Here is a 22,878-nt window from a genome sequence, read left to right on the forward strand (position 1 = left end):
TTATGGTTGAACAAACAAGGGAATGGCTTATACAATTAATGGTAGTGCGTTGGTAGAGTTATAGAATACAGGGATGCAAGGGTGCTCAGATCATTGACGTTCGTAGTTGGGAGTCATGCTGAGATTGTGCCAGACATTGAAAAAGCCTCTTCCGTTGTACTGTGTGTAGTGATGTTATAGGAAGGAGATTATTAAGCTGGAGAGTGTTCAGAAGCGATTTCCCAGAATGTTGCCAGTAATATCTCATCTCCTGCCTCTGCGGCCTACAAACACATGGTATGAACATTGGATTCACTGATTTACAAATCTCCCCTCACCCACTCAGATCCCAGATCCAACCCTCTGACTCAGATCTTCCCTCTCGAGGGGACCTGTCTGTCCATCTTCCGTCCCGCTTATCCACTTGACACTCCCCACCGACCTATCACTCTCACCCTCGTCCACGTAGTGCCTATCTTTCCCCCCAGATTCACCTCCATCAGCCCCTTTCTCCCTTCGCAGTTCTGAAGAAGGATCCTCCTGAAATGTTGACTCTCTTGCTCCTCGGATGTTGTCGGACCTGCAATGCCTTTTCCACCAGCACATTTTATCAACACTGAATTCTCCAGCTTCTGCAGTCACCATTGTTTCTTAGGTACAATTCCCTGCTAACATACAATGCCGTCTGGTTGCTTTAACTCCACGTTGTCTTAGGAACATTTTCTCTTTTGATCATGGACTATAAAAGTTCTCTCAATGTCTTACTTGTATTGTAATGTCTGAGCAGTAGTTACAGGATGTATATTTTTAGTTATAAACAGAGAAACATGTTTATGTTCCAATAAACCACCAGCATTATTCCCATACCCAAGGCAGATTGAATGATTATGCTCAATAGATCTGCTTACCCCAACATTTGTTCCCTCTGTCACCCTCACATATCCCATCCAGAATATGTAACTTTCAATTTGTTTTGAGTTTTCATTGAACTGTATTCCATGTGTTACCCCGTAGTATGGTTGGGAGCATCACCGACAGCACTTACAGGGATCAGCAGCTCCAGAGAGAGGGGGAGGAGAGATCAGAATCTGAGACTGGAATGTTTCAACAATGGACAGGAATATATCCTCAGGGCTTTACTGGCTTTCCCAGCCTTGGATATCAAGAACATCACTGATCCAGGATACCCTTTGAATTATTCAAGATGGTTACTATCCCATCCTCGCGGTCGTTGATGTTCCTGGTAAGTCATTCTAACTGTCCATTAAAGCAAGTTAAAATGAATTGCTGTTCATATTATTTAAAATACGAAAAGTTGGAAGTCAACATTTTCAGTTCCAACCAAAAATTCCATTCGTTAGAAATAATAACTTACAAATGACGATTAACAAATTACTCATCAATATGCAGGCAGGAAGTAGACTGCTCTAAGACTCTATAATCTTTTTAGCCCTGCACAGATGTGCATTTCCGTAACCTCTCTACTCACTAATCCTGTCCCAGTCTCCTTCTCAGCCTCATTGCAATTTCTGAGTGAACCACTATTTGTGCCTTATTAAAATCCGCAATCATTTGTTTCAAGACCCTTCTAACCACCATGGTGATCAAGTCATTCACTCACAGAGCCACAGAATAATAATCTGTTGATATGTCATGAAGGAAATTGGTGTCATTGAAATGAAACCAACATCATTATTCATAAAAAAGCCCATCTGTTTATCTCATGGCCTTGAGATGGCAATGGTCATGCTTCCCTGGTCAGGTCTCTGTGTGACTGCAAACCGACAGCAATATATTTTTTACTCTTTACTGTCCTGTGGAACAGCTGAACCAGCCACTCAGTTCAAGATCAGCACAACATGCTGGCTTGGCCAGGGCTGCACTCATCCAGTGAAGGGAAGAACAAAAGGAAAGATAGTTTCCTTCCTCTGCCTGTTTCCCATATTCCTACAGCTCGTTTCCATTCAGGTTGGTGATCATTCCTTAGTTCAAGTGCATTCTTTCTTAGTCTCTCCCTGACAATGATGTTCATCTCCATTAGCATCTCTGGTGCTGTTTTACTGATGCTGACATACAGATGTAAGAAACTTCTAAACTCCACATCATTCCCAGTGCACAGAGAAGGAATAGGATTTGTATGGAACAGGAAAGAAACGGAGATGTCTACGTGAGGAAAATTAGTTATTGCAATTAACCCTGAGGCTGTTGTTGAGGCAGTCTTTGGGATATTGTGGACTGATTTTCTCTCCTTTATAAAGAATGATCACTTGCCGCAGAGAGAGTGTAACGAAGTTTCACCAGACTAATCCCTGGTCTGATGTTACCATGAGGAGTGAGTGAAGATTAATCTCTAGCACTGTGAGAGAATGAGAGATGATTGTATTGAACGTTGAGGGGGAGCGACAGTCACTATCGATGTTCTGAACAGACACTAATACGGTGATTAAATTCCATGACTTCTGTTTTACTCGGGTTAAGAATATTCCCCTCACACGACCCCACTCCCCATGTCGATTGAGAAACACAGAGGGCCAGTCTTTGAATAAGCTCACTCTACATTAAAATGGTTAATTTGGCGTGTGATACTGCACTGAACATCATGTTATTCTCAATCCTGACAGCAGCCACAATACCTTCATTCAAAAACAGTTACCTATTCCTACCAGCTTCTGACCTCCATGGAGAACATGTGCCTGTGTTCTTGGAGATGGGAGATGCCTCCTTGAGACTTGACACAAAACATCTGGTTTCCTTCCTCACTGCCAGTAAACCACGTTAAAGTATTACGTGCATCACAGGCAACGGAGTCACAAGGAACATCGTGGAGCCGTCTTTGAGTGCATTCTCTGGTTTGTCCTGTTGGAGCATCAATGACACCCTCCTATTCCAGTATAAGTGTCTCGACAACTGAAAATTACATTTTAATCTCTTGACAAAAGTGGACGAGGGATGATGGTTAACAAAGCATGTGGAGGTGCAATGTCCCAGAGGAGGGGCTTTTGATTGTGGTGAAAGAGAAACAGAAGTAAATTGGGTGTATATTAAAGTGTGAATGGGAGAAATGGTTTCTCCCTACTGAGTGCAATATAAACAAGACATAGACAAGGTCATAGTGAAACCAGGAAGCAGAATGTATGTAAAATGGAGAACAGCCACAATGGGTTCAGACTGTGAAGTTATGGAAATGAATGTTAACTCCTACTTGCTGTAACATACAATCCATACAGTGAGGTGTTACTCGAGCTTGGGTTGTGCTTCATTGGAACATTGCAGCAGCTCAGGACCGAAATGTCAGCACGAGAGCAAGGAAGGTTATTGAAATGGGAAGCAGTGAGAAGGGCAGGGTTATTCCTTCAGACAGAGTGGAGGTGTTCCTTAGTGCAGTCCCTGTTTGGTCTCACCAGTGTAAAGGAGACTGCATTGTGAGCAGCAATGACAGAAGACTGGATTGAAAGAGTACAAGTGAAATGTTGCTACACTGAGAGATGTGATTGAGTCAGTCTCCGCTGATCATATGTTCAGCCACATGCAGAAGTTCCCCCTGAATTATTGAATAGAACCAGACATTTAAATTGAGGATTTCTGTCTCACATCTGGTCTGAGTCGTGATGTGGAATTACACCCTGAGGAAGGGCAGTGGGCATACATGTACAGACATTCAAGCAGATATCCCATACTGCTTAGAAATTATTGTTTCTGTTCGAAAAGAAGGACTCGAAAGAAGATTAACCGCCCATGGTTCACAAAGTCTGTCAAGGATACTATTCAATCACAAATTAACGAGCATTAGTGTATGCTCAGATTTAGGACATTTATTTCAAGGACCAGGAGCAGATGCGAGGCATGAATTTCAATTGTGCTTCCCAAATTACAACTTGAAACCCCTGCCATTGTTGCTCCATCCTCTTCACTGCTTGTCTCCCCTTCCTGATTCCAGTTTCTCCCTCTCCAATTAAGAGCACATTCCCTCACATTATGGTCCCTCCCCAATACAATTGAAGTTCTTTGATCATGTCTACCTTCCCTGCACTAGCATCAAGCTCCATTTATGCTGCCACTTTGCCTCTGGTCTGAGTGTGGTTCGGACTCTTCATTCATGTTGTTTTACACCTCCCACTTACATCTCACTTTGGAAAGTTTCCTTCTTAGAGTAAACCTTTTTGAAAACTCCTCTTCCCCTTTGCACTGAATAATCCAAATTTCAAAAGTATTCTTAGTCATCATCTCACTGTGCTAAAGACAACTGCACGCTGATCGTGTGGCATAACAATCCCCTTTCTTACATAGCTCTGGCTAGAGAAACGTTTTCACTGTAGAGATCATCACCCCCTTTAAACAAAAGAATTTATTTTCTTGATGTCTTATTGGCACTAGTAAGAGTTTCACGCTGCCTGAGTATTGTAACATGGAGAGAAACAAATCACAGTATGAAGTTTGGGCTGAGTGTTCTTTCCTGTCATTTTTTAAAATATTGTTTCAAATTTGCAATGCTTGTTAGTGAATGCTTGTTCTTGACGTTAGTATCAAATGGAATGGAGGATGTTGAGAGGTGACATTCTGGGAGTTAATAAAATCATGGGAGGCATGGATTGGGTGAATTGTCAAGGTCTTTTCCACATGACAGGAGAGACCAACCATATAGGGTGGAGCTTCAAGGTGAAAAGGGGAAGATTGAACAGGGACAAAATGTCAACTTTTTCAAGCAGAGGAGGTGTGCGTATGGAAAGAGCTGCCAGATGAGCTGGTAGATGCAAGTACAGTGACAACATTTAAAAGACATTTGGACAAACATATGAATGGGAAGCGTTTCGAGGCATGTGGACCAAATGCAATCACAGAAGACTAGTTTTGTTTGGAAAACATGGTCAGCATGGACATGTTGGATGAAATGTTTGTGTGCAATATGACTGTATGAATCTAGAAAGCGAGGGAAAAAGCAAGGAATAGGCGGAAAGAGGATGAAAAGTTATGATGCAAATAAATTTGCAAGAAATATAGAAACAAGCATCACAAATTTTGAAGATGAGTGTGTGACCTTTGGTAGAAAGAAAGTCAGGAAAGTATGTTGAGGACATTCAGAGGGTGTGACTGAGGAAGTGGCTACAGGGAACAGGCAGATAATTTACACCAGTATTTGACATCAATCTTCACTGGAGAAAGTACTGTACGTATTTCAATATCATCATGAAAATGGTAATAGGAGGTTTTTCGAACTATCTCTAACAAACGTTACAGGGTTTTTAACAACAGGTAAGACTAAGGATAGGCAGGTCAGCAATAATTCATCATTGGTTTTAAAAGAAGTGGTCACGGAGTGAAATATTGCATATCTCGCTGGATTACAGAAGTGTTCCAGGGAAACACGTGAAGCTCCAATATGGCGCCTGTTTTCAAGGATGGAGCGAGATAGAAAGCAGGAACCATTTAGCCTGACCATTATTGCTGGGAATCTGCGACAGTCTGTTATTAAAGAAGGAATTGCAGGGAATTTAGCAAAGCTTCAGGTAGAGTCAGCATGGTTTTGTGAAAGGGAAACTATATTTTGCCTTATAAAATCATGCAAAGGCTTTCTGGAGATCCCTGAAAATGTAACATGAGGCTCTCCAGAGATTTTCCACAAGGTATCACAAAGGTTGTTCCACAGACAGAAACTCATAGTATGATGGATAATATATTAGCATGGGATGAAGGATGGTTATCACATAGAAATTGGAGAGTCAGGATTCATCGATCTTTATGATAAAGACATATCTGATGGATTAGCACCAATATCTGTCCAATGGCTTCAGTTATTTACATCTATAATGAGAGCCCGAAGGAGGGAGCTGAGTGCAATAAACATCCGAGTTTGAGGATGACACTGACAACCAAAAGGCTGGCTGTTATTTAATGAAGTGGAGTCCCAACAAAGGAGCAGTACAAAGGGATTGGAGTGTTCCTGCGCATGAAACTTAAAGTCATCATGCTGATGCAGAAAGTAGCTAGATTGGTACATTGAGCGGGTTTCTGGAATGAAAGGGTCGAATTATTGAGTACATCTAAAATGGTGAGGCAATTATTCATTGTGCTTGAAATAAATGAGCGTGACATTACTGAAATGGACAAGGTACAGAGTGGAAAGTGAGGACTGCAGATGCTGGGGATCAGAACTTAAAAATGTGTTGCTGGAAAAGCGGAGCAGGTCAGGCAGCATCAATGGAGAAGGAGAATTGACGTTAAGGGCTTATGCCGGAAACGTCGATTCTCTTTCTCCTTTGATGCTGTCTGACCTGCTGCGCTTTTCCAGCAACACATTTTTAAGGTACAGAGGGGGCTTGACAAGGTATTTGTTTGAGAATGTGATTCCACATCTGGGCAGAGTGTCTCACTCCGGGACACTGATACAAACTAAGGAATATCGATTTCAAACTGAGATGTAAAGAAATGTCATCTTTCAGAAGATAGTGAATGTCTGGAATTCCCAAACCCAGAGGGTTGTGGAAGGTGGGTCACTGAATGAATTTACAGATGGGGTGGATTGGTTTCGGACATATAAGCGAGTTTAGAGATACGGGGTGTAACAGGAAATTGGAGTTGAGCCAGCCTGCATTCTACAAGTACATTTTCGAAACAAGGCCTAGCCATCGGAGTGACCTCGATCTGCTCCTGTATAGCAGGTCGCAAGGGCTGAACGGAATATCAGATCAAGGCTGAGGGAGACGAGTGGGCCATTCGGCCCGTTGACACTACTCCACCAGTGAGATAGGTCATGGTTCATCTCATTGTGATCCCAGGTGTACTTTTCTCTCGATGCACCATTATCCCTGATGCAGATGTCTATGAGAAATCAGACAAAGCCAGCCTCGATATAATATAAAGATCCAGCCATTACAAACTTCTGGGAAAGAGAATTTCTATTTGAATAAATGCCCACTTTGTGAATACTCCTCACTCCGGTTCTGACTGTGGTTGGACTATGCCACTGTTACCTTTTCTAGTACTACTCCTCCACTGTTCGTAGCAAATTTAAATGTAACCAGATTGGAGATATGGCCGATGACAATTTCTCAGACTGGGTCAGGTTCAGTGATAGTAAAAAGTCAGGCAGATTTCTTTAGTCAGCCACATATAACTCTCAGAAATAACGGAGCAGCATGGTGGATCTGTGGTTAACACTGCTTCCTCATATCACCAAGTATCTTGGTTCAATTGCAACCTTCAATTCTCCCCGTATCTGTGTGTTTCCTCCCTGTGATCCAGTTTCCTCTCACAGTCCAAAGATGTGCAGGTTAGAGTTAATTCGCCATGCACAATTGCCCATAGTGCTCAGGGATGTATAGGATGAGTGGTTTTGTCATGCAAAATACAGGATTACATGGTGAGGGGAGGGGGATAGGTCTGGGTGAGATGCCATTCGCTGGGCCAGTGTGGTCTCAATGGACAGAATGTTCTGCTTCCACATTGTAGAGATTCTATGACAATGATAAGTTTGGACTAGACAAACACCCAGTGGTTCTGGATTAGTGGTTCTGGAAGAACATAGCAGTTCACGCAGCATCCAAAGTGCAGCGAAATCGACGTTACGGGCAAAGTCCCTTACATATAACATAGAAAAATACAGCGCAATACAGGCCCTTCGGCCCTCGATGTTGCGCCGACCGAAGCCTACCTAACCTACACTAGCCCAATAACCTCCATATGCTTATCCAATGCCCGCTTAAATGACCATAAAGAGGGAGAGTCCATCACTGCTACTGGCAAATCAGGAATAAAACACCCAGTGGTTATCTACCTGATCCATCCTCCTCAAGGTCTTGCATATTTCAATAAGGTCACCTCTCATTCCAAGAGTAATCTGATAAAACCTCATAATATAAGCCCTTCATTTCTGGAAAACGTGTAGTGTAACATCTCTGAACTGCTTCCAGTGTAATTATCTTCTCAAATAACGACACAAAAAAAAAACAACCTCACACCCCAGATGAGATGTTTTCTTATTTTCTCAGTGTTGGAAGACTTTGGAAATCTCTTTCCGCAGAGTATTGGAGGCAGAGATATTGAAATAGTTTTGAAGCAAAGAAAGAAGGTTCGTAGATAACAATGGAGTCAAGGATTATTGGACAGGAACGTCAGTGTGGGGGAAATGCTGGCAGTAGTACAAAATGACACTGATCCGAAACACGTAGGAATATAATGCAAAACAAATGGTAACATAGATAAAAAAAATGCAAAAGTGATTGAATAGAGTTGCAAAGGACCATGGGGCTGCTCTGTTATGCGAGAGAGAGACCACTCGTTGTGGTTTAACCTGAGGGTCATCTCACCTAAGGTGTGGGGGTGAGGTTGAAAGAGTTTCGTCTTCATGATAACCTCTGTCAGTTTGGGGAATTTAACTTACGCTGGTGTCCTCCCTCTGCATCATAAACCAGCCACTCAGCCAAATGTGTGGGAGACTTATTATATGCTAGAGAACATTTGGTGGTTTGATTGGCCTCGTGATGGTGCATTGACATTTGCCTGAAAACGGAAATTACTTGGAACATTTTCTGGAACATCCCATAATCGGCATTCTCCCGAATATTCTATCACCATGTGAGGGCATTGGAAAGGCGAGAGAGAACGAGGAAAGGCGCTGCGTGAAGCAGTGAGAGTGATGGAGCATGAGGCTTGTTTGGGTAGGTGCTATAACAGACATACAGTGTTTATAGTGTGGTGGTTAAGTGGCGAGAGAGTGAGAGAGAAGGTGCTGCATGCAGCAGTAAGAGTGATGGAGCATGAGCCTTGTTTGGGTAGGTGCGAGAACAGATATACAGTGTTTATAGTCTGGGGGTTAAGTGGCGAGAGAGTGAGAGAGAAGGTGCTGCATGCAGCAGTGAGAGTGATGGAGCATGAGCCTTGTTCGGGGGTAGGTGCTAAAGCAGATTTCAATGAGTGTGCAGCAGCAGACGGAAGACGGTGACCCTTATCGTGGCAGAATGGGGAAGGTTATTGATGCCTGTTCTGCATTGTTGGACATTTCTTCACACCGCAGATCCTGCAGGTAGCTGGGTGGTGAGTTGCCACCATTTTGAACGACAGCTCCAAATTAAGAAAGCTCAACCGTTTGCAAATTGGCCTTTTAAAGATAGTACCAGTGCCAGGGATCACAGAATATCCATGGGGCATCCAAGCGATGGTGTTTACCTCCAGCCATGAAGGGTGAGAATTAGGCTGGCATTGAATGATAGGGACACCATGGGGTGGGGTGAGTACTTAATGAGGTGAAACTAACGCGGCCTCGTATAGAAAATCCCTCAGTCACACTCAATGAAAATGGCACTGAGATAAATTATTGTTAGTTTCTGCCCGATGCGTTGAAGATTCTGCTGACCCCACTCCCAGGTACAAAGCTGAAGAACAAATATTCACCCAAAACTCTCCAACATCCGAACTCACATCAATATTCTATTCACCCATCATTCCTGGGACTACTGACTCACGTTGCAGGATGTTGTCAAAATACCTTCGTTTCAGTATTCTGAACCTGTGATCTTCCATGAAATGCTCTCAACCTCCCTTTTCTTTTTTTTCCCCAAAATTATTTTGTTTGTTGATATTTAAACTGATTCATCCGCCATCTCTCTCTGGCAGTGATGTTCACACCACAGTACCCCCTTGTAAGGGCACAAGGGACATATGGGGCTGTGAATGGATGGGAGCTGCACATCCTGTCACTTCCAGCACGGGCTGCAAGATTCCTCACTCTAGGCAGTGATCTAACACAGTGTTACTGAGCAATGTACTGGTGTGGTGAAAACAGCTACTTTGACAGTAATTGTTCCAGGTTTACAGACCCATTCACTGCACAGCTCCCCATAATGTACAGATAACTTGTCCACACCTATAGAACAAGACTCTGGTATGGGCTGTATATCATCCCATGCTGGACAGACCGTTTCATCAGTGTTTCTGAATCAGTGCATCGGTGTGTACTGTACTGGTCCACATGTTTGACAGTTAGCTAGTTGTCTGGAGAGACCTGTGCTATATTCCAACCTGGACTGATTGCTGGGTTGTACTGAACCTGGTCTGAACAGTGCTCCATGTTGAGCAGATATTTCATCTGGGCTTATACGGTCTGTGCTGGATCTGTGAGGTGGATTTACTATGCAACATAATTCCTGATAGAACTATCACTCCTCCAGCATGGCGAATTCCGCTGTTAAATTCTATGTTTCTGAAACACGTTTTTCATTAAGTAATTAAACAATTAAAACGTGAATATCTGTCTTTTCTGTTATGGAACTGAGCAGGCACGTCCCTGAATACATAATGAAGGTAGTCTTGACTGGAAAATGTCCTTATTTTAAAGATAAATGTGAGGTGCTGTGTTTCAGATGTAATTCGCTTGGTCAAAATATTCGACAGTAAGCAAAACGGAATTCATTCAACCACTGTCGACAAAACACAAAAAAAGCAGAATAATAGAATGTTAAACTACTAAACAATAGCTTTTCTAATATGGTGACATCCCATAAATACGCACTTGTCAAAAAAAAACAGATTCAGGAAACAGATTGTCTCACATGCAGTTCTCCAATCCATGAAGAAAGATCATCAAAAGTCAATTCCGAGAGAAATCTCAGAGAACTACAGCAGCTGGGAGAAATTTCCAGCCTTCTAATCCTTCTGAGACCCCAGTAATATCTGGGGAAAGGTAAAACGAAAAATCCTGGTTCTGTGACAGCCTGACCGTCACTCCACAGGACCAGACTGCAGCTGCAAGGACCACGAGGAATGGACTGTATCTACACTGTTTATGGCACTGTAGGAACCTCTCAGAAATGTCTAACCCCACCTAACCCATTAAATGATGGTAAGGTAAATGTCAAGTTTAAACATAAATAAATAAAACGATAGGATGCAGCAGGCTTGTTTATCAGGCACAGACGGTCTTGGGATCCCAGCAATTCTGACCCTGTTAAAACAGTAGGATCATCGAGGTAGTGGATAGAAAGCATCATCTCTCTGCCTCACCTCTAACCTTACAATTGGACATGATGCTATTAGCCCAAAGTCAGCGATGTCAACATCCCAACTAGGCCAACTATTATTGTGACTTATAAGGATTATAGTGAAATGGTTAACTGGAGCTGTTTGTACATTGACTGTGATTGATGCCAGTCTCCATTGATAATAACTGTGTCATTGAAGGGATTCCCTCTTCTATTAGTAAGGGGCTTTCTTCAACCTATTATTCCATAGTGTCATCCTCAAGATGATTGGGCTCAACAGCAACAGGAAGAGGGAGAGGAAGAGAATCTTAGAACAACAGGCTGGAATGTTCCAACAATGGACAGTAGTTTATCCTTGGGTCTTTACTGGCTTTTTCAGGATTGGCCATGGTTAGATTTGCGGATACAAGCCGTACTGATGATTATTCAGGCAGGTTACTATCCTATCCTCGCGATTATTGGTGTTCCTGGTAAACCTATCTCTGTCAATTCTATTAGCGATGGTAAAGGTTATTGCTATTTCTGTTATTTATATTCAACAAATACATAACCTGTTATCTTCAGTCACAAATTCCACTTCATTTCTATCAATTTCGGAATCCTCACTCATAAACATCTAAGAAGGATCAAGACTGTTCAGACACGAGTTTTCCTTTTGCCCTGAACTGTTTTATGTTTCTATATTCTCTCTGTTTTCAACCCTGCCTACACCCACCTTTATAATATCCCCAGTCTCCAGCTCTGCCTCAGTGCTGTTTCAAAATAAGCCATCATCTGCTCTCTTGTCAACTTCAGATTTCATGACTCCAGTTCTTTTCTGACCACTCTTCCAGGTACAAATATTTTGACTGCAAACTTGTACTTATTTCTCTAGTTATTTCATAATAGGGACCTCATATCAGAATAATAATTTCACTTGCCGTGTTATGACTCTAAAGGCATTGTTTCAAATTCTACCAGAACCAATGATAGAAATTGAATTCAAATGGCAACAATTGGAAAGAAACCTCATTTTACAAATAGCAACCATGAACTATCAGGATTTCTTTTATTATTTCACTGATAGCCTTTGGAAAAGAAACCAAGTGTGACAAAAAAAGGTTGACTTCATATTGTCTGGACAAATGGTCTCGCAGTCCACGGCAATTAGTGATGGATGGCAATGCTGGCCTTGCCAGTGATGCTGAAATCTCGTGAAACAACAGAATTAAAGGGGAAATAAACCAAGGAACTGTGGATGATGAAGATCTGAAATAAAATTCCCCAGCGTCTGAAAATATTGGAGTATCTCAGCAAGTATGGCAGCCGCTGCCAGGAAAAAAAAATAGATAACGTTTAGAAGCTATATGACCTTATATCACAACTGAAAGCAACTGGGAAGTATTGTCATTTATATCAGGGATGGTCGGATGTGTGCGGGGAAAGTTAATTGATTGGATGTAGAAATCCATTCGAGAGAAAGAGACAGAAAGAGAGAGAGAGGGGGAGAGAGAGAGAGAGAGAGAGAGAGAGAGAGAGAGAGAGAAATGAAAAGCAAACATAGTAACTGCTGATGATAACCCAGAAGGAAAATAACATTTGAGCTTATTCTAAAATCCCCCCTTTCCCCATATTCCTGAATATCATGTGAATTTAGATGTGTCCCTGTCTACATTGAGTTATATTCATCTGTCTTTCTCCTGTGAGTGGGATGATCAACTCCATCGGTAATACTGGTGTCTCCCTTATTGTTGCTAAGATAAAAAGAAACGGAATGTCACATTGTCAACTGATATATTTAGGAGAAATGTAACTGTAGGGCAAAGCAGAGATATAACTTTTTTTTTCTGCTGAGAACAGAAACATTTTCCACACTGAATGGGCGCACCGTGTCTCTGGGGGTTTGACTTGCTCCAGTAATTACAGAGTAAAGAGACGTTCTGTGGACGATTTTCACATGTTTGTGTTCTCAGCTGCTGCGTTCATTCAGAGAGACCCAAGGGTATGTTGACCCCACTCTGGACGAGATATGAGCACTGTATTTGCAGAGTTTTCTGGGTCCATGGTAAACACACAGAAGGGAAGCTCTGTGCACAGGGAGGGGCAGGGCACTGCATGATCGTCCCAGGAATTTCCAGGAACATTTGTCTAAGCTGGACCCATTCCAAGTGCAAAATGTGAAACCAGCGTCTTTCAAAAGTGAGGTGGTCACTGAGCTGTGTCCCCTCCTTCAAACTCACGCCAAGAACAGGACTGTGCTGACACTCACCATGAAGTGAACTGGATCGATTCTGAAACTTTCCAGTCAGAGTGGGTGACATATTCATCACCATGAAAGTGTATTGGATTGAATCTGGAACTTTCCGGCAGGAGTGAGTGACATATCCGGAATGCAGTCCTCCGATATATCACTAGCTGAGAGAAGCCACCTGACTGCTGCAAGGAATATATTGGTTCTGTCTCCACAGAAGAAGGTGCAGAAACTAACTTTCAGAAATACTAGGGAACAGAGGCCCTGTTGAAAATGAGGGGCTGCACGAAATTAGAATTAATGAAGAGTATGTCTTTGAAAATCTAATCGAATTGAAGATTAGTATGTTGCTGGAACTGATGAGCTACATCCCCGAGTATTGAGGAGGTGGCAACAGAGCTAGTGAAAGAACTACTGATTATTCGTCAAAGCGAGTGAGATCCTGGAAAAGATCCTGCAGACTGGAAAACACATATTGTAAACCTAAACATTTAAAACAGGACGAAGAGGGCAAACAGAAAAACTAAATAGCTTGATGTCAGCTGTGAGGAAAACATTGTAACCTTTTATAAGGAATGTGACAACTAGACACTTGAAATGATTTGGTAGAGTCAGCTTAGATTCAGGAAAAGGAAAGGATCTTTGATAAACCTACTGTAGTTGTGGAGATTGTCCGTTGTGATATCGAAAATTTACAACCAGTGGGTGTAGAGGATTTGATTTTTCAGAAAACGTTCGACACGGTTTAATACTGGTGAGTGGGGAATGTTAGAGTCCATGGGTAGGTAGGAGCAGAACACACAGAATGGATCAAAAATTGGATAATGGGCAAAATGAAGAGAGTCATGTCTTTCTCTGGGTGGAAGTCTTGTGGGGTATCAGAAGGATCAGTGGGCAATAGCTGTTCGCAAGGTATAACATGATTGAATGGGAAACACAAATAAAATGATTCTCTTTTAAATTTATTAAATGAGGAGAGGTTGGGAAGTTCTGTTGTTGAAAAGGACCTGGAGTCCTTCGTTATAAGTCACTAACATAATTCAGATGGGACAGAAGTAATTAGAACTGGAAATGATATCTGGTCTTTCATGCAAAATACTTGAGTACCACAGTAAATATACCTTACTCAATGGTAGTATTTTGTTGACAGAAAATTTGGGGTATTATGTACAGACTGAGTCTACTTCATAAATAATGATCATCACGTCACCGAGACAGTGCAAAGGAGTTTCGCCAGACTGAACCTTGGCATGATGGTATCATCAGGGGAGAGAGGGGTAATTATGTGGTTAACCTGTAGCACTGTGAGAGAAAACAAAGGTGAAACTTGACGGTTATGGATGGACACTCATTTTGTCCCATGCAGCCAATGTTAAAGTGAGAAATTTCGTACTTTCCATAGGATGCTCGATTCCCAATAGTTTACGTGCCAGTGCATAGACCTCATTTCGATTAACAGAGAGGTACAGACTCTGAATGAACTCTGAACACTTTAATACACAGTTACTGTGTGACCATCCACTCAACGTTACATTGTCCATAATCCTGTGAGCAGCCACAATACCTTCATTCTGAAACAGTTAGCCATTCCCCACCAGCTTCCGAATTCCAGAGAGAATATAGGTCTGTTCTCTCAGCGATGCAAGATGCTTTTGGGACTCGTTAAAAAAAAAAGGCTTTCTTCCCACTGCCAGAAAAGCATGCTAACATAACACGGATGCACTACGAATAATGAAGCCACGAGGAATGCCATGGAACAGTCCATCTGTGCAGTTCCTGTTCCATTTGTTTGTTATGTTGAAGCATCTCTGACACTTTCCTGTTCTTGTGTTAATGACTTGAGAATCTGAATGGCTTCTTCCTGTTCCTTTGAAGTGACTCCAGGTGCGAAATGGTCACTTTCTGATCCCATGTAAGTGATGTGTGGGCGTGAGCAGACTCCTTGTCTTCCTGTGTAACAGCAGGAGGGATTGAATGGGCTATCCTTCTTCTTGTCCAGTAGTTTTGATGGGCCGAATAACTTTCACATATTCCTGTGAAGTCAGATTGAGATAGTGTGTGAACTCCTCCATTTCTTGTGGATATGTGCAGTGCTGTTTCATGATTGTTGCCGACAGTTTAACAGCACAGGCTTGACCGTTCTCTCACTCTTGTTGCACTTGGACACAAACTGCATCAGGAGGTCAGGGATGACAAAGCTTTCTGAATATTGTGTAACGTACAGTAAATATCCCCACTTCTGATCAATGTAGGCTCAATGGGATAAATGGCCTGCTTACTCACAGCAGGGAATCCCTGCTGAAAAACTGGGGATGCCTGGGCTGAGGTAGCTACCCAGAGGATTTCCTGCAGAGATGTCCCACGGCTGAGATGATTGATGCCCACCGATGATAAAAATATTCCCTTGTACTGTGGATGACTCCAAAAACTAGAGAGTTTGCACTGGATTCTCATGAAGTGCAATTTTGCTCAGGCTCCTTGATGTCATCCTCAGTTAAACACTGCCTTGATAACAAGGGCAGATGTTCTTTGGTAAGTCCTTGCATTCACCTCTATTGCTCATATCAATAGGTCATCGTGACGGAGCAGGCAGTGATTTCTTCAAACAGTGGGTGGTGAATGTCAGGAATTCTCTATTCCAGAGAGTTGGGAGAGCTATAGCAGTAAGTGGCCTCAAACTGCACCTGTTTAACAAGTTGGAGTCTCTGAATGGAACATCAGAACAGGAGCAGGGTTAGATCGTTAGACACTATGAACCTGCTCCACCAGGCACTACGATTGTGGCTTATCAGGTTGTGGTCTCAGCCCCACTTTCCTGTCTGTCTCCATCATCTGTGACTCACTTCTCTGACAAATATTTAAGTAACTCAGTTTTGGATAACTGTGAACAAAGAAACACCACATACCTCTGGAGAAGCGAATTTCAACTCAAATGGTTCTTTTAGAATTTCTCCTCATCTCCCTTACAGTGTCATGCAGCAGGGAGAATTGTCTACATAATTCATACATCTCAATCTGATCTAGACCTATTTGCCAGCATAAGGCCTATATTCCCCTAAGTCCTTCCTATTAATATGCATATCCAGATGCCTTTTAAATGTTGTAACTGTACCAGCCTCCATCACTTTCCCTGAGAGCTCATTCCATACACACACCACAACCTGCATGAAAGCATTGACTCTTTACTATCGTTCTCCTTTTACCTTAAGCCTTTGTCCTGTAGATTTATACTCCCCTAATGTGGGAAAAATACCTTAGCTATTCAGATTATTCAAGTTCCTCATGATTTTATAAACTTCTATAATGTCACATCTCAGCCTCCAATGCTCCAAAGTAAACAAGCCCCATTCTGTCCAGCCTCTCCCTGTCGCCTAATCTCTCCATGCCCAGCAATATCCTCATACATCTTTTCTGCACCATCTCAAGTTTAACAACATCCTACCCTTAGCAGAGAGAACTGAATCAAACACAATATTTCAAATCTGGCGTCACCAACATTCTGCCCAGCAGCAACACGATCTCCTAACTCGTATAGTCAATGCACTGATCAATAAAGGCAAGCAGACCAAACCCCACCTTCAACACGCTATCTACCTGCGACTTCACTTTCAAGGATCTATGATCCTGCGCCCATTTGCTCAGCAACGCTCCCCAGGACCTCACCATTTATTGTATATGTCCTGCTCCATTTTACCTTACCAAAATGCAATACTTCACATTTAATTAAAATTAACTCCATCTGTCACTCCTTGGCCCATTGGCCCATCTGATCAAGGTCTCATTGAACTCTGAGGTAAAACTTGCCGGCCACTACATCTCCAATTTTAATGTCATCTGTGAACATAATAAACAGGCAAATATTCACATTTTAATCATTTATATAAACAATGAAAAGTGGATTCAGCACGGCTACTTGTGGCACATCACTGGTCATAGGCCTCCAGTCTGAAAAGCAGTCTTCTACCACCCTGTGTCTCCTAGCTTCACTCTAATTTTGTCGTCATTTGGCTAGCTGATCTTGGATCTATTTATGACCTAACCTGACTAGCTTGTCTGCAATGTGGAATCCTGTCGAATGCCTTGCTGAATCTATATGGACAGCGTTTACCACACTGCCATCACCAATCTTCTTTTTCACATCTTCACAAAATGCAATCAACTTTGTTAGAAATGATTTCCCAAGCACAAAGCCATGTTGGCTAACCTTCATCAGTTGTTGCATTTGCAAATACATGTAAATCATGTCCCTCTCAATGCTCTCCAACGACGTGTCCAACAATGATGACAGGCTCACTGATCTATAGTTCAGGGCATTATTCCCTTTCCTCGTCCCACGCTTCCGCTGCTCATTGCAAATGTTAACGTCACCGGGTCGGTGATATGATCAATAATATAGGTCTCAGACTCTGTGAGGATTAGGAACAAGTCAGGCAGGATTCTTTAATCTGCTCAAATTAACAGGTTTATGACCGAAACAAAGTTACTCAAACTAGGGTGGAAAGATGAATGACAAACATTTTGACCGTTGCTAATCTGTGCGTCGATGCTTCCCTTCTAAAAGTACTGACACATGCACACGTTTGATGACAAACTGAAAAATATAATCTCTGCAGAACTTGAAAGAACTGTGCCCAAATATTTATTGATCTCATGACGAAAGGAAACTTAAGTGATTATTCCAAATATCATTCAGCTTGTATAGCTATTCTGCTCTTAGAAGCTTCTGGTAATGGGATCACTTCCTGGAACATGTCCATTTAGCTGGATTGCCTTTACTTCAGGCAGTGGGGCGATTCCAGTCAATCCTCGACAGGAATCCTCCATGAATGGTATAGACGAATGAAGAGTTTTCAACTCACACACACACATTGCTAGGAAGAGAAACACAGAGGGAGAGGCAGCAACAGCCTGTTACTTTTCAGGAAGGATGCATTTTCTCCCTCTCTGAGTTGAATCACACCATAATGATATCCGGCCCCAAACTGGAGCGTATGAAGTCTGTTTGAACAGTGACTGAACTGTAGGACTCCAACACATTCCCTGCTTCATGTAGGTACATCACTGTTGCTGTTCGACACCCAACTATTTCTTTTGGAATAAACAGCGCCACTAGTTTCGAAGATGTGTTTGTATGTTTTCGTATACTTTTATAATACAACTTGGAATATCATCACAATATCTGCATTTCAATGAATGCATCTTATTCTTAAATTAGCTCCCCAGTTTTATTCTCCTATAAAAGATGAAATATTTATCAGGTATTCACCAGCTCAAAATCATATACGGTTAATAAGAACGTTTCTCATTCTCAGGTCGAAACGTATAATCGTTCAACGCCTTCATCGCAAGGACGAGTAAAGAGAAACATCGTTGAAACATTTCAAAATAATTTGTTTTTCACTTCTGTGCAATTACAACCATATACAGTATGTCAGATGTAGTCTCAGCAACGGCCTGTACAGAGGCATTAAAACATCCTTAAGATCAGCCCGAATTCTCTTTGCAAGAAAAAGTATCACTTGATTTAATTTTCCAATCACATGCTGCCTGTACAGACTAACTTCATGTGATTTATGTAAAAGGATACACGAATCCCTTTGTACCACGAAGTTCTACATTCTGCATCCAGTTATATAATTTAGAATCATTTTATGCCTCTTCCCAAACAGAAACTTCCCATCACCCACATTGTAGTGCATTTTTTTGGCGAAGATTTACTCCCTGCCCTCCCCTGTCTGTATTGCATTGCAGATGCTCTGCCTCCACTAGAAATCTTGCTGAATGACTATCCTGGTGAATGAGCAAACTGAGCTCCAATCCATTCAGCCTCTTCATCCAAATCATTGTAAACTGTTGATGACCTCACACTGATTCCTCACGAATTCCACTAATTACAACTTTCCAACCTGAAGATAAGTAAGTATCTCGATCCTGTATTTCCTGGTAGCGGACCAGGGCTATCCTGTTCATGTTTAACAGCCTAGAAATGTTGCATGACATCCTGCTGTGCTGTGTAGCTGAATGTCGATTTGTTTCTGATCTCAGTGATCGTCCATTCGGGCCGTTTGTTTTCAGATGATCAGATGGAGTTCTTACTGTTAATGAGCCTCATCCCTTAGGGTTTAAAAGATGAGCACAGGATATAGACTAACATTTGGGGGAATCACTTTCCAGTCAAAAATGCTGTCTTGCTGGTGCAACGATAGAACCATCTGCAATGTCAGTCATGTGCCCAATTTTGACCTTCAAACACTGAGGAGGGGGGAGAGTTCCTATTAACCTGATGAACATGCGTCCCCTTAACACAACCAATAATCTCCATTATTAATTTAATTTTTGGCTGTTGTGTTTCAAATTGCTGCAGTCACTACACATTAAAATAAGCGATTGTCTTTGAGAGGTGACCTTATAGAGGTTTATAAAATCATGAGGAGCGTGGATAGGGTAAATAGGCAAGGTATTTTCACTGAGGTAAGGGAGTCCATAACTAGAGGACATAGGTTTAGGGTGAGAGGGGAAATATATAAAAGAGACCTAAGGGGTAGCTTTTTCATGTAGAGGGTGGTACATGTATGGAATGAGCTGGCAGCGGAAGTGGTGGAGGCAGATACAATTACAACATTTAAAAGACATCTGGATGGGAATATGAATAGGAGCTGTTTGGAGGGATATGGCAGGTGGAATTAGATTGGGTTGGGATATGTGGTCAGCATGGGTGCATTGGACCGAAAGGTCTGTTTCCGTGTTGCACATCTCTCAGACTCTATGACTGTATGGCCCAGTCTTCACTGTTTCCTGGGGATGAGAATTTCACAGACAGCTCAACCCTCAGGAGATAATATCATCCCTATCTCAATCTTAAATGGTAGAACTTCGAAATTTAAAATTGTATGAACCTCACAGCAAGTCAGCTACCCATTTTAACAATGAGGACACAACCAATAGGAAGTCCATAGTCCATTCAGCCCTCAAACTATCCCACATTCCTATTGACTCTGTTCAGTAAAGTATTTATCAAATTCAGCCTCCACCCTTCTCTTAGGTAAACATTTCTGATACGTAAACCATACAGCGTATGAAATTGGTGCAGAACTAGACTGTCTGGTCGATCAAGTATGATCTGCTGTTCAATCATGGCTGACATGTTTCTCAAAAAAAATTCTCCTGCCTTCTCACTGTAACCTTGATCCCCTTATCAATTAAAACGTATCCATCTCTGTCTTAAAGACAGAACTGTGCCTCGGTCTCTATGCCTGTATGTGTGTGTGTGTGTTTCAGCTTATTGGAAGGAGGCAGAGGATGGTGGAGAATGTTGTCTTTGGGACAGGAGGCCTGTGACCAGCGGCGTTCCACAGGGATTGGTACTGGATCCACTTTTCGTTGTCATTTATAACAGTACCTTAGATGAGAATTATGCAATGTTTGTCGAGCAAGTTTACAGATGACACCAAGTTTAGTTATATAGTCGAAAGTGAAAAAGGTTACGTAACATTACAAAGAGTTTTTTTAAATAGGATCAATGAATCATAGAAATGTACAGCACAGAAACTGACCCTTTAGTCAAACTCATTCTTGCCAACCAGATGTCATAAATTAACTTAGTTTCATTTTCCGGCATTTGTACCATATCCCACTAAACCATTCCAATTCATGACCCCATCCAGTTGCGTTTTAAATGTTGTAATTGTACCATCCTGCACCACTTCATCTGGCAGCTCACTGCATACATAAACCATTTGTGAAAATTGTCCCCTTAGGACCCATTTAAATTTTGGTCATCTCACCTTAATTCTATGTCCACCAGTTGTGGACTTCCCTACATGGGGTAAAAACCTTGACTATTCATGTTTTCTATTCATGGTCTTCATAATTTTATAAACGAATAGAATGCGCAAATGTGACTCCAATCAACTCGAATGGCTGTGTTTTCAGTAAACATGGACCCACATTCTGAAATTCAATACTGACTCCTCTTCCTTCTTCATCACACCACAATTATAAAATTATTTTACAAACTTGTTCAGCCACATTATGAAACACCTCTGTGTATTTGTATCTGGACTTTTGGGTTCAGAGGTAGGGACACAACCACCACCTGTCAACAATCCCTAAAACTGCAACATTATTCTCCTCTTTGTTTGTTCATCAGCCTGTTTTGAAATACTGTGACATACCTCCTTGACAGGCAGGTCTTGAACCCAGAACTTCTGGTCCAGAGTGAGAGACAACGCCACACAAGTTCAGGTATTGGAATATAACCCAGAGCTCTGGCTCAGAGGCATGGGCGTTACCCACTACACAAGACTGAAACCATGTCCAGATTTTGGGTCATATTTTAAATGTCAGCTTTCAGCTCGGTGTGGTTTGATTAACTTTACTGAATTACACAGTTAATTAAATCGCATTGTTAAACAGATTAAAGGTACTCACCTCAGCTAAAGGATGTTGAGTTTATGTGCTTTGCCTTCGAGATAAAACTATGATAATCTTTAATTGCTTGTCTATGATTTTCACCTTAAGTGACTTTTATCTGTCATCTGCAATATGAGGGAAAGACATATACAGAGACACTCTGCACGAGAAAGGATCCTGAATAGATATTTATTACTGAACACCAGAGACGAAGAAAGAGCATACTTTCTGGATCAAAAACACCAATCTCTCTTTCCCGCCTGTAACGTTTGACTGCCCTCTTCTTAAAACCACGAAATGATCCAAGTCAGCTGATTGCTGTCCAGCGTTTCTTCCCCAGTATTATCACTCACTGAGCTGAGGAGTGGCAGATGGAGTTTAATTTCAATAAATCAATGTATCACAATTTCGTAAAACAAACAATGAGAGAATATACACAATTAAATGTCTAACCATTGATAGCGTTGTAGAACAGAGAGATCTATGGGTTCTGATATATTTCTTTGAAGTTTGTAGGCAGGCTGGTTATGAAGGCGTTTGGTTTAGTGACCTTCATTGCTCAGACCTTTGAGTACAGGAGCTGGAACATTATCTTTAGCTAGTGCTGAACACACCTGAGGTCTCTCCTGAAGTACTGTGTGCAGTTCTGGTCAACCAGTTACATTGAGCATATTATTATTATGGTGATGGTTCAGACAAAGATTTACCAGGCTGTTGCTGGGAATGGAGTATTGAAGTTATAAGGACAGGCTCGATGGACTGGGACCTGTTCCACTGCAGCATAGACCTTTGAGACCTTATGAACGTTGCAGAGGTTTATAAAGCAATGAAGATAATGTTGAATGGCAGGTGCCCTTTCCTTTGGATGGTGGATTTCAAGATAATGTGGTAACTTTAAGATGACAGGAGAAAGTTTGACTGAAGAGATAGTGTCAAAGAGCTGTCCAGCATAGAATCACACCCTTCTATCCAACTCGATCCTGCCAAACAGATGCCATGCATTAATGTAGTTCCATTTGCCAGCATTTGGCCCATATGTCCCTAAACATTTCCTTTTCACGTGTCCATCCAGATGCCTTTTAACTGTTTTAATTGTCCCTGCCACCATAACTTGCTCTGGCAGCTCGTTACATATAAAGCACCCTTTCATTGAAAACGTTGCCCCTTAGATCCCTTTTAAGTCTTTCCGTTCTGACCTTCAAACTATATCCTCTAGCTTTGTCAAGGGCTACCCTGGGAAAACGACCCGGGGTATTGACACCATACAATCCATTTGTGAGTTTA

Source organism: Hemiscyllium ocellatum, chromosome 21 (assembly GCF_020745735.1).
Source record: "Hemiscyllium ocellatum isolate sHemOce1 chromosome 21, sHemOce1.pat.X.cur, whole genome shotgun sequence".
Lineage (NCBI taxonomy): Eukaryota > Metazoa > Chordata > Chondrichthyes > Orectolobiformes > Hemiscylliidae > Hemiscyllium > Hemiscyllium ocellatum.